This window comes from Orcinus orca, chromosome 15 (assembly GCF_937001465.1).
Source record: "Orcinus orca chromosome 15, mOrcOrc1.1, whole genome shotgun sequence".
Classification (NCBI taxonomy): Eukaryota; Metazoa; Chordata; class Mammalia; order Artiodactyla; family Delphinidae; genus Orcinus; species Orcinus orca.
The window spans coordinates 4,384,168-4,397,070 of record NC_064573.1 but is presented as its reverse complement, the minus strand read 5'-3'; positions in this window follow the sequence as shown (position 1 = coordinate 4,397,070).

Genomic DNA, 12,903 nt, shown 5'->3' with positions numbered 1-12,903 from the left:
ATGTGTGTGTGTATATATGTATATATATATTTAATTTACTGTAAAGATAAATTGATTGATTGATTAATTATTTACTACTTCATGTTCAGAGACGAGAGTCCAGACCAAACTGTTGTGCTCAAATTCACTGGAGAAATCAGTGAAGATTTTGGTTCATTATAAAGAAGATTTTGGTTCCTTGTTTTAATTTATATGCATTGTGGAATACCCCTTACCCTGCCCCAAATCATTCTTCACATTCCAATTGTATGTCAGTTTTAGAACCATTACAATTTTAAAACCATAAACAAATGATTTTGTTTGCCTATGTATAGATCAGCCATGGCATTTAAAAACCGAGTATGCTGAAATTAATGCTAAAAATCACCTTCATAGAAATGTAAAAAAGCTTTTTTTATACCTTTCATATTTTAAATTTCACAGTATTTGTTGCTTACTATGTTACTATTTTAGTGATATTTTATTAGATATTACTATATTATACATTATATTATTTATATTTTAGTTGTTGCTTACATAGCAAATAAGTAAAAAATACGGGTTAGTCAATGATTCGCTTTTATCTGACTAACCAGTTCTTGCTTTCTTTTTCAAATTGCTCATCATCTGCTGTTATGCTGGAACTGACAATATATTGGGTATTTATTGATACTTAAGAATGGTCAGTATTGATAAATGCTTAAAGATGTCATGGTCATTATCTATTGATGCTTAAAATATTTATGCTGTATCCTACATAGTGTCATAGTGTCTTATTTTTAATTAAAAAAACTATTTCAAATAGATGTATTTTTCTGTGTCAGAGTGACTATATAGGAATGGAAAGGCTTAGATAAATTACATTCTTTTACCTCTGTGGTTCCATTTCTTAACATGCATTTGCTGCTGGACCCACGTAAACTATTTTAGGTTCTCACCACTTTACAGAACCTTTATTCTCGAAGTCTTTCATTCTTTCATACAACAGACATTTATTTAGTATTTGGCATGTGCCAAGAACTATTGTAGATGCTTGGGATATATCAGCGAACACTGGCAGGGAAAGACAGACAATAAACATAACAAATAAATAAATTATATAATGTATTAGAAAGTGACAAGTGTAGGAACAAAGAAAAATAGAGCAAAGTTAGAGACATGGTTTAGGTAGGCTTCCTTGGGCAAAGACATGCAGGAGGAGAGGGAGTTAGCCACATGGATATCTGAAGGATGAGCTCTCCAGGTCTAAGGAACAGGCTATGTGTTCAGGGAGACATCAGGGAGCCCAGAGTGGCTAGAGTTAAATGGGCTGGAGAGGAGAAGCCAGGAGATATGACCTGATCAAGAACACATACTTTGACCCTGAGTGAAATGGAGTTGGGACCAGAGGGGTGACACATCTGGCATAGATTTCAGCAGCATCATTCTGACTGCTGTGTTTAGACTAGACTGGGGTAGAGCAGAGTTCAGGAGAAGAAACAGGGAGACCCGCTGAGAGGCTGTTGCAGGAATCCAGGCAAAGATGAAAGTGGCTGGTAGCAGAGGAGGAGGTGAGAAGTGGCTGACTCTGGATATGTTGTGAAGGCTGAGGTCCACAGGATTAGGGATGTGAGAGAAAGAGGTGCTGAGGAGGGCCCCAGGGCTTTTGGCTTGATCACTTGGGAGGATGGAACTGTTATCAACTGAGATGAAAAGGAGCAGGCTTTGGAGTAAGAGGAGGACTGAGGATTGACCATTTCATAGCATGGAGGTCATTGATGACTCTGACAAGCAATTTCTGTGTCATGATGGAGGTGAAAGCCTGACTGGGTGAGTTTAAGAGAGAAGGGGGGCACGGGGGGGATTGGAAATCACGAATGTAGACTGCTCACTTGAGAACAGTCACCGGTGGACTTTTCTAACTCATTTTCATTTACTCCTTAACAATATTATCCTGTGATTACCCCTTTCTTGAAACACTGTTCTCCCATGACGTCTGTAATCTTACATCTCTGGACACAATTTTTCTGTTTCCTTTACTCACTGGCATTAAATATCCCAAAGACCTTGAAGGATAAACAGTGGTTATGCCTGACACATTTGGGACACGGGAGGAACAGTAAGAAGGATATTCCAAAGAGAAGAACTAAAACGAACAAAGGCCGATGAGGTTACATGTGTTTAAGGAACAGTGACTACTGATTCTGGTGTGGTCAGAATGTGCTTCATGCAGGGACCAGAATGAGTGTAGACTGGGCCACGGTGATCAAGGAGAGTTTTAGGCATGTCGAAATCATCTGGAGACTATTCCAGAAACCTAATCCAAGGAGCAGAGAATAGAGAATAAGAGTACTAACAGACCTAGAAATGGCTGGTCAGGGAAACTGGCTGTGGATGGCACATGCTGGAGAGGTAGGCTCAGAGATGAAGCTGGATTTTCAAACTTGACCAGTGCGAGAAGAGCATTCCCCTTTAAAAATACAGAAATGAAGGAGTGGTAGGGAAGATGTAACAGGAAGATGACTGATTCCGTCCATCATAAACTGGGTTGGACTGAATCAGTAGACAACTAGATTAAAATTCAGGACATGGTATCGTTTGGGGAGTCATCCACATAGAAATGTTAGTTGAAGGCATGTGTGAGCGTGTAAGCAGCAAAGAGAAGAACACAAATGACAATTTTGAGGACAGGATATCAATGCATAAGGAATGGGGGAGAGGGAGAAGGTGCAGAGAAAAGCAGTCAGGATAAGGTCAGAAAGCAGAGGTGTGGAGTTCCAGAGCCAAGGAAAAGGAGGGTGTGTGATGGCAACATTGGTGTCAGTAAAAGCCCAGGAGAAGGAGGCCTGAGAGGCAGAAGGCTTCGGTCTCAGAGGTCCCTAGTGGCTGCTGTGGTTCAAAGGTGAAGCACAGAGGATGGTCAGGTGTGCAGGAAGCAAGTGCTGGAGTTTTCTGTGAGAAGTTCGGCTGTGAAGGGAGGACGGTCATTGGAAGAGATGGCAAGATCAAAGGAACATTCGTGATCTGAAACAAAAGTGCAAACACTTCAAAATAACCAGAAAAAAAAGAAACGCTGAGAATATAACAAATTAATAGGATTTTTCAATTTTAAGCTTTTCATCTATGATTTGTAAAATTTCTGAAAACTGCTACCACTAAATTTAACAGAAACACTCATAAACAGTTGATCATCTTAGTTTATCAGCTTGTGTTTTTAAGAATGCTCATGATTGATTTTTTTTAATATTACATGTATCTTTCATATGTTTTCTGCCAGTGAAACTTTTCCTAGTTTCTACAAAAAATAAAATGCATTAATGTTTTATTGCATTCCACAGAGATCATCCTTGCTACTTTATATTATTAAATTTCTGAATTTAAATATTCAAGGAATATTTTACTGTTAACATTCAAAGATGAAAGAAATTATATATAGTATGCAAGTAATATTTTAATATTTTGTTCCCCTAGCTTTTATCCAGAGGATCGTTAGGAATTATTTACATTTGGTAGCCTACATTCCTGTATAAAAAGCGGAAATCTGCAGTCATATTCAAGGAGAAATCTGGCAAAACATAATTGGCTCTGTGGTTTATTATATATCTACTTATCTCATCATTTTGGAATAAAATATTTAAATCTCTGAAGAACAGGAGTTAAGCTGCTTTAAAATAAAATCCTGGGTCTGCATGTAGAGGGAACATATGTCAGTATAATCATTTAGCTAAGATGAATGACATAATGGAATCTTATAAACATGCTGTTTCAACCATTATAAGGTTTTATTGCTAAGAGTAAAAATTTTATATAAATTGTCTTTTTCAAATTCATTTCTAGCTCTGCTCCTTACCAATACTGCCATACTGAAAAAAAGAAATAAATATGGGACTTTTATGAAGCAAAGACAGCCTCACTGCCCTCACTTCCCTTTCGTTCTCAGCTTGGTAAATTCTTGTTTTAGTCTGAATCAGAATTTGAAAACTAGCTTCCTTTCTGGAGTTCCTGTTTTTGATAATGGCAAGCTAGGTTATTCAAACTAACCCTCTCATGGAAAGCAACTAATAATGCTGGATGAATTTTTTAAAGTTCATGAAAACATCCAAGAATCAAAATGACATAAGGAATTACAGTCTAAACACTAAGAAAAAAACAGAAAGGTAAACAGAATTCAAAAGCACTTTTGCAAAAGCACTTTTGAAGATATATGATAATCCAGAGCTGAAACTAAGCTGTTTTGATGCCGTTGAGGAGTGAGGGGAACAGAAATGTAAAAGTCCAGAGCCTGCAAAGACGCAAAGCCTAACTGGAGTGCCCACCACACCCTGCAGCACACACACTTTGCCGAGATCCTGAAGCCTGTGCCCATGGCAAAGGTGAGCCGCCAGTAACTAGCTCCATTCTCTTCACCCCCAGCAGGCCACCAGGGTGCACCGCCTTAGTGGGAGAGGAGTAGGCAGAAAAACATCCCTGTAAAGGAGCCCCCAGTGGATTTCTGCCCAAATTTATATCACCAAGGTGATCCAAGAAACCTCAAACCAAGAATTTAGTTTAAAATAATATCAGAAATATAAAATTATCAGAAATACCAAAACCTTTAGGGAGAAAACTAAACTTTATTGAATTATATTAAAGAATATCCAAGTAAATGGAGAACTATGTCACGTTCATAGATTGGAACTCAATGCTGGAAAGATTGAATGTGATTTTGTTCCAAATTTCAACATGTTTGTTTAAAACTTGATAAACTTATTGTAAAATTGATACGGGAATGCAAAGGCAAGAATAAACAAAGGCTCTTAGAGAAAAACAAGAAGAAGGGAGAACTTGCTCTGCAGATAGCAAGATTTATACAAAATTGTAATAATTAAAATGGGGGACCTCCCTGGTGGCGCAGTGGTTAAGAATCTGCCTGCGAATGCAGGGGACACGGGTTCGAGCCCTGGTCCAGGAAGATCCCACATGCGGCGGAGCAACTGAGCCCATGCGCCCCTAGAGCCCGTGCTCCACAACAAGAGAAGCCACCGCAATGAGGAGCTCGCACACCGCAACGAAAGCAGCCCCCGCTCACTGCAACTAGAGAAAGCCCACATGCAGCAACGAAGACCCAACACAGCAAAAAATAATTAATTTTTGAAAAAATAGCCAATATGATATTGGTATGCAGATTAACAAACCACTGGAACAGAGTCCAGAAATGGGCCGATACATATACGATTTCATACTGTCACTGTTTATAATAGCTCAGACACAATCTAAGTGGCCATTATGAATCTTCCAAACATAAAGAAGCAAGACATGAATGAGCTTCCATTCATGTGTAGTCCAAAAACAGGACAAATTCAGCCATCCTGTTTAAGGATGCATATATAAGTGTAAAAATTATAAAGAAAGGCAAGAAATTGTTTAAAAATCCAGTATAGTAGTGCCTCATGAGGGAGGGAAGGAATTATGACTGGGGCAGGTAGATGATAGGGATGGTAGGGATGTCCTTCTGGAACAGTGGTAGTATCCATTTTACTTCCTGTCCTGCGTGCTATTTATATAAGCATTGACTTTATAATTATTCATTAAACTGTACCTGTATGTTTATGCACTTTTCAATGTGTGGGTTATATTTCATGCGGTGTGTGTGTGTTTTATTTTGAGAAAAATAATACCAAAAACATACCCTCACACAGTGTAGAAGCCTGAAGGGTCTTACCTTTGGGGCTGTAAGGTAGTAAAATGGGGCTGTAGTTCATAACAATTGCATTCTGACAGTTCTCTGAAGGATGGTGGTCGCCCAGGGCTCTCAGAATGTAACAGTGGCTTGAAAGCAGAATGAGGGGCTTTATGGGGGGTTGTGGGGATGTGCAGTGAGGGCAAAGGGCAACAGGAATGCAGCATGAATTGTGGGGTCACAAGGTTGTTTAGTCCTATGAGGCTCACCTTTTCCTGCCTAGAACAATGTGGGGTTAGGATGTTTCTTCATGGTTTTCCATCCAGCAATTCAATTTCTAGAGGTTTATGCTGACAGAATCACTGGATAAGAAATCAACTATGTTGGTTGCTAACATTGTTTTAGATGGTAAAAAATTTGGAAACACTATAGATACCCATCAAAACAGTATTATGTCCTTATAATGGATCCCTACACACTATTAAAAACTATGCCCATGATAAGTGGAAATGCAAGTTGCAAAACTGTATGTGATATGAACTGATTTTTATTTTGTTAAGTGTGTGTAGTCATAGAAAATGGAGAAATACATGCTTAACTATTAAAAATAGTTTTCTTTGGAGAAAGGGTAAAATACGGGTGATTTTTGCTTTCTATTTTATACATGTCTGAATTGTTTGAACTTTTAAATAGGTGTTTTATAATGAAAAGTTTTTTATTTTGGAATGAAAAATATGTTTTATTGTCATTGAATGCAGTATAAGTGATGCCGCCACCTGTAAAAAGGATTTCATGGAACTAGTTTTCATTAGACCTGCTAGGATGCAGCAGTTCACTTAGCATTTTCTTCCTTTGGAGGTGCTTGATAAGTTTGTTTTTGGATGGTAACAGACTGCAGTTAGAAGACTCGTAACATACATTGAACACTCTTTGTGTATCAGGCAATATTCTAAATGCTTTACAGTAATAATTCATTTTCCTTCACAATAGTCCTTTAAGGTACACACTGCTCTTGAGTCTTACAAGCACTTGCATGCTCATTTGCCCGAGATACAAACCTTTCTTCAACTAGTCATTCTCAGTCTTTTCTCTCCTTCACTGCTCCCATGTAAACTCACCCCCTTTAGGAACATTTCTCATTTCACTCAGTGCATCTCAAGGTGGAGGGTGAGGGTTTAGAGGTGATGCATGGAACTTACAAGTTTGAAAAAGCCCTTCAAGATCTAAGGTGTGTAGGAGGGGAGCTCCTTCCCCCTTCTCCTCTCTTTCCCTTGAAAATCACTCTTCATTGGTTTGGGCCAGCACCCAGAAGTCTTCCCAGTTTACTGCTCTGAGAACTATTTGAGAAACCAGTGTAAATAGTTATCAGCAGAATATTAGTTCATTATGGAGTCATAATCCTAGGTGAGAATTAACCTGAAATGTAATCCAGGGCCTTAACAAAGGCCCTCAGTAATCTTGAGTACAGATAAACCTGTGACTTGAGTGAGCTCCAAAAGCCACCACCAGAGATGACAAAGATGAAGACAACAAGTTGAAGTCTGGTGTTTTCCTGCCCGTAGCTGCCAGGAAAACACTATCGACAGGCAGTTTGTGACAAGGGCTTAGAGGTGTGATAGGATCAACAAGCTATGAAGTCCCGCATCCTACATACACTACTCTTTGTGCCGTCTGTGTCCTGTAGTAATATCTTTCCTGTTAATTGGAATTGCAAATAAGATGTTAGATATGAGGATGTAGGCACGCACAAGGCAATGCCAGTAAAATGTTAATCAACGACCAAATTCAAAGAGGTTGGGAACGCGTTCAAATTCTGGACTCAGAGAACCATAAAATGCACCAGCCTTTGGGCCTGCCTGGGACCATTTTGAACACTCGGGCTGAGCTGAGCTGGCCTGGAAACTGCCACAGAGCCAGTGGGGCTACAGGCGTGCCTTGGAGAATGCAGTGGGTTTTGATAAACAAATGCAGGTGCAATAGAAGATTCTGAAACTGGAAAATCCAAACGTGTTTAGGGAACTGGTTGGATTCACACACAGCTTTTTGGAGCACAACACATCTATTGTGTGAATTGAGGTGCGTTTATACTGTACAACTCCATCTCAAGTGGCAGAGAGGCTGGATAGCACCTCAAATAAATGCACAAAACTCAATCTGTATGGACCTACTGTGGGTCCAGACAGACGAGGCCTCAAAATGCCTTTCAGTCGCTACTGGTTATTTGTATCAGCCTGGATAAGGGTTGTGAAAGGACTGGTACAGTCTTCATAACAGTGGTTCCCCAAACCAGTGCCTTTGGTCTTCTTTTATCAAATTGAGTTTGGGAATCCCCAACAGATAGAATCACTGACTCTGAGGTTCAGTCTGAGGATGCCAATTTGGGGTTGGAGCTTGTAGCACAGAGTTTGGGGAGCACAACTATTTCTCAGCCAGCGACACAATCGAGATGATACAGCTGAGCTCTCTAACGAGGGGCACCTGTTTAACGTAATGGGGGTACACGTGGAAGCTGCCTTCCCCAATGGCAGCAAGACTTAGACTTTCCAATTCTGTTCCCAAGCAGAGCGCAGGCCTGCCATTCAGACAAACAGTGCTTACTGGGCCTTCCTGCCTTCTATTGTGACAGAGTCTGAAACCTGGGAAGAAATGACAGACCTATGATTTTCACAATTTCTTAGGATTTAATTGGTGTCAAAGTCTGTTCCTGTAGTAAAATAGGCTGTTTTCAAGAAGTATTTGCTCAGCTTCTTGTAAGGAAACTTAGTTCGTCCTCCCTTCATTTATCATCTGACACCCACCAACAAATTCTCTCCCCTTATTTTTCACCCTCCCACTCTGATCCCCCAAGGCCAGCAATTAATCTTTTTTTTTTTTTTTTTTTGCGGTACGCGGGCCTCTCACTGTTGTGGCCTCTCCCGTTGCGGAGCACAGGCTCTGGACGCGTAGGCTCAGCGGCCATGGCTCACGGGCCCAGCCGCTCCGCGGCATGTGGGAACTTCCCGGACCGGGTCACAAACCCGTGTCCCCTGCATCAGGGCTCTCCCAATCATTAACATTTCATAAGTGTCGGCAAAGAACAGCCGTTTTTGTTTTGTTTTGTTTTTCCCCTTGAACTTGGGCATGGCCATCCCAAAGGCGCCGAGCTAAAATAAGAGGAGAAAACAGGACTGGGCATATTGATGAAACACCCACATTTTATGGACTTTTTTACAAGGTACAGTTCTTACTCGATTTAATTCACCTTGAAACTGTACCATCGTGTGCTTTCAGGCTATTACTCCTCATGCATTATTGAGACCCAGAAGACAGCAGACAGCGCTCGGGTTCTCCGTGCGCTGGGACTGGCCGGGAGGACTGCGCAGTGGGGCGGCGGGAACTCTGAGCAGCCCCTCGCTGCACGCACAGCCTGTGCTCTCACCCGCCCCCCTCGAGCTTCGTGACCCTCTCTGCGCATTCCCACACACTTGGCCTCCCTGCGCTTCCCCTCGGGCTTCGTGCCCCTCTCTGCACATTCCCACACACTTGGCCTCCCTGCGCTTCCCCTCGGGCTTCGTGCCCCTCTCTGCGCATTCCCACACACTTGGCCACACACAGGGTCATGCATCCAGGATATTGATTTGGGCATCTCGTTGTGTGACAAGCTCTGGGACACAGTGAAACGAGGCTCATGAGGGTCCTCCCATCAGAGCCTAGGGCCTGGCAGCCCCTGATCTGTGCACAGGTGGCATCACCCCCAGGGTAGGTGGGCACCTCGTACCTGGCGGGTCACCAGGGAGTAGAGTCATGGATGATACAGCTGAGCCCAGAAAGATCAGTCCACAGTGTCCAGAGGGGGAAGCCGGAGCCTGGAGGTCAACATCGCAAGCTGGATTTGCCCAAGACCGCTCAGAGGGGTACCAGGAAAGCTAGGACTAGGAAGCAGACCCCCAAGCCATGGGCCCAGGTCCTCCCACCCCACCATCCTGCTCAGGCACACAGTTAACTGCCAGGAGCACCGTGCATTCGCTTCTAGGCCAGCTGCGGCGCATCAGGCATATGCCAGGGAGAAGGAGGGGTGGATCCCAACACGTCAGAAACAGAGGAAAAAGAAGTGCTTCAGGCCTGTAACACACAACGTTTTCTTATCTCTTAGACTTGCAAATGTTTGCCCAGCCCCAGATCTCTGGGCACATTCTCAAGGAACACTGCTACTTACATCTATTAAAAGAGTTCTCAGGGAGAGTGTGGTTGAGTACTTAGGGTTCCAGTTTATATATTTACGGTCTCATGTTTCCCAACTTGAAATACCACAGTTAATGTATCAACATTAAAAATGCAGTACTCTAAAAAGAAAAAAATAAAAAAAAAACCGCAGCACTCAAGGTATTTACTAATGTTTAATTTAATCTTACACATCTCTGGCACCTGGAGAAATTAGGAGCCTGGAGAAAAGAGTAACTAGCAACCACTCAAGTTTTAGAGGGCCCTGCAATCGTAAAAAGCATTTTTAAATGCTTTTTAAAATATGCGGACTTCCCTGGTGGTACAGTGGTTAAGAATCCACCTGCCAGTGCAGGGGACACGGGTTCGAGCCCTGGTCTGAGAAGATCCCACATGCCGCGGAGCAACTAAGCCCGTGCGCCACAACTACTGAGCCTGCGCTCTAGACCCCGCGAGCCACAACTGCTGAGCCCATGCACCACAACTACTGGACCCGTGTACTACAGCTACTGAAGCCCGTGTGCCTAGACCCCGTGCTCCGCAACAAGAGAAGCCACCGCAATCAGAAGCCCGCGCACCGCAACGAAGAGTAGTCCCTGCTCGTCGCAATTAGAGAAAGCCTGCACGCAGCAACGAAGACCCAAAGCAGCCAAAAATAAGTAAATAAATGTTTAAAAAATGCATTTCTCAGCACCTCTCCCATGAGAAGGTAGCTCTTCTCCAGAAAAGTAAAACTGGGTAATTTCCACCAAGTATTGTACGGGAGAGGGAGTTTAGAACTCTCCAGATTTACAGTCCAGGTTCACCTTGTGTAAAATTTAGAGGGGCACTTCCTCAGCACAGAGCTGGGCATAAACCCAGAATCAAAGGGTCACCCTCTGCAACTCACCCCATTAGCAATAGAAAAAGGAAACCCCTTACCCTGGTAGACTTTCATATGCAGAATGTGCAGATCAGTTGTATTATTTTTCTCTGACGTGGTAAATCCTAACTTCCTCATACTTTTTCATGTCATTCTATAACATTAAAATAGAGGGCCATAGTCTTTCAAATGACACGAATGTCCTTGCAGGAGCTGTGGCTCTCTCTCTTCGGCTGTACAGTCAAAACAGCTGTGGGTCTGAGGGTACCCTGGCGGTCCCAGAAGGAGCACAGCATAAGTGTTTTTCTCAATGTCCCTTATTTTAAAAGGGGGACGTAATGTCTAACATAAAAGGAATGCATTGCTAATTGTGGAATTGCATGCATCTGCAGGGCTTGGGGAGGCTGGAAGAGGGATCCTGTCCTTAAACATCTCAACTCAGACAGTGCAAGCTGGCCCTGAAGATGACAACGGCTCCTACAGGCTAGACTCCTTGACTGTACCAGAGGAGGATGGTGCTCAAACATGTCAGGCTGGGCTAGGACCCGCATTTCTTACACGTTCCCAGGTGATGCTGCTCTGAGAACCACTGGGCTGCAAGCACCTTTCTCAGGTAATCTCACGTGCTTGTAAATCTCACGTGCTTGGCTCTCTTTACTCACTGTGTTGACAAGCATCGGATTTGAACCATGGTGTGTGCTGCAATGCCCACCCGCAATAGAGTGATTTACAGCAAAAATGTATATTTGGCCATTCGGATGAGAAACAGTATGAGAAATATATATTTGGTCATTCATCCACAGTTCCTGGCTCCTAGGTCCCAAAACCCTTGGAATTCCGTGAGCGATAAGGGCAGTGAGATGATATTCGGTCTCTCGTCCTCAGTTCCTGAAAACACTTCAGGGAAGGTGACTTCTGGATCCCACGCAAGCGTGGGGGCTGGTTGCCATGTGAACCGTGTGATTAGAGAATGGAACTTTCAGTCCCACCCCCTGATTTCCTGGGAGGGGAGGGGGCTGGAGGTCGAATCAATCACCAGTGGCCAATGATGTAACCAGTCGTGCCTGTGTAATTAACCCAAGAGGACAGGGTTCGGAGAGCACCGGGTTGGAGAACACGTGGCGATCTGGGGAGAGTGGCGCCTGGAGTGGGCATGGGAGCTCCACAACCCCTCCCAGTACCTTCCCCAATGTATCTTTTCATTGGCGGTTGATTCTTATCCTTTAATATCCTTTTGTAATAAATCGATCTAGTGAGAAAACAGGTTTCCCGAGTTCTGTGAGCCATTCTAGCAAGTTAATTGAACCTGAGGAGGGGCTCATGGGGACCTCTAATTTATGGCCAGTCGGTCAGAAGCACAGGTAACAACCTGGACTTGGGATTTGCGTCTGAAGTGGAGGGCGGCCTTATGGAACTCAGACCTTAGCCTGTGGAATTTGATTCTCTCTCCTGGTAGATGGCATCAGAATTGAGTTGAATTTGTCAGCTGGAGTCCAAGAATTGCCTGTTGGTGTGAGGGAGCCTCCACACGTGTGCTGGAATTGGGTCTGGGAACCCAAAAGGCATCCCACCCCCATATTTTCTGTATTTAAAGTGATTTAGGCCAAATAATTTAAGGGGGAAAAAAGCGTTTAAGGTGAAAAAGAGAGACTATGAACTGCTTTGGGTTTTGTCTTTAAAGAAAATTCCTGGGCTCTGGAACTGTCACCTTTAAGCTGGAATCATGTCCATCTATTCCTGTTGAGAATCTCGAGCTCCCCAAGCAGTGTGTTCTTTTTCTGCTTCCTAATCTTAAAACTCACACTTCCTAGACAACTGCTGAGCTTATCTTGTCTTTCCAGCCACTGAATTATTTAAGGGCTGTTACTGATTTTTTTTTTTTAAAGGAAGAGCAGAGAAATGTTAAAGAGCCCCGTCTAATAGAGGAAAATGACAGCAGATACAGAAGTGATTTGAAGTTCTAGCACATTTCTGTGCTTTAAAAAGCCAGTTCCAGGCTGGCCCATTTGCCACACAGTGACCCCCTGACTCTACCCACAGCTGCGTTTGGGGAACAGAGTCAGAAGAAACATCGTCCCTCAGTTAGTGGTCCTTCTCCTCCCTTTCCGCTGGTAAGTTCTGGAAGTTCGTCATGCAATCAAAAAATGTGAAAATGAGGTGGAAGTTGATAACAGAGAAATGAAGATAAAAAACAAAGGAGGCGGAGGGAGGGCCATGGGCCCTC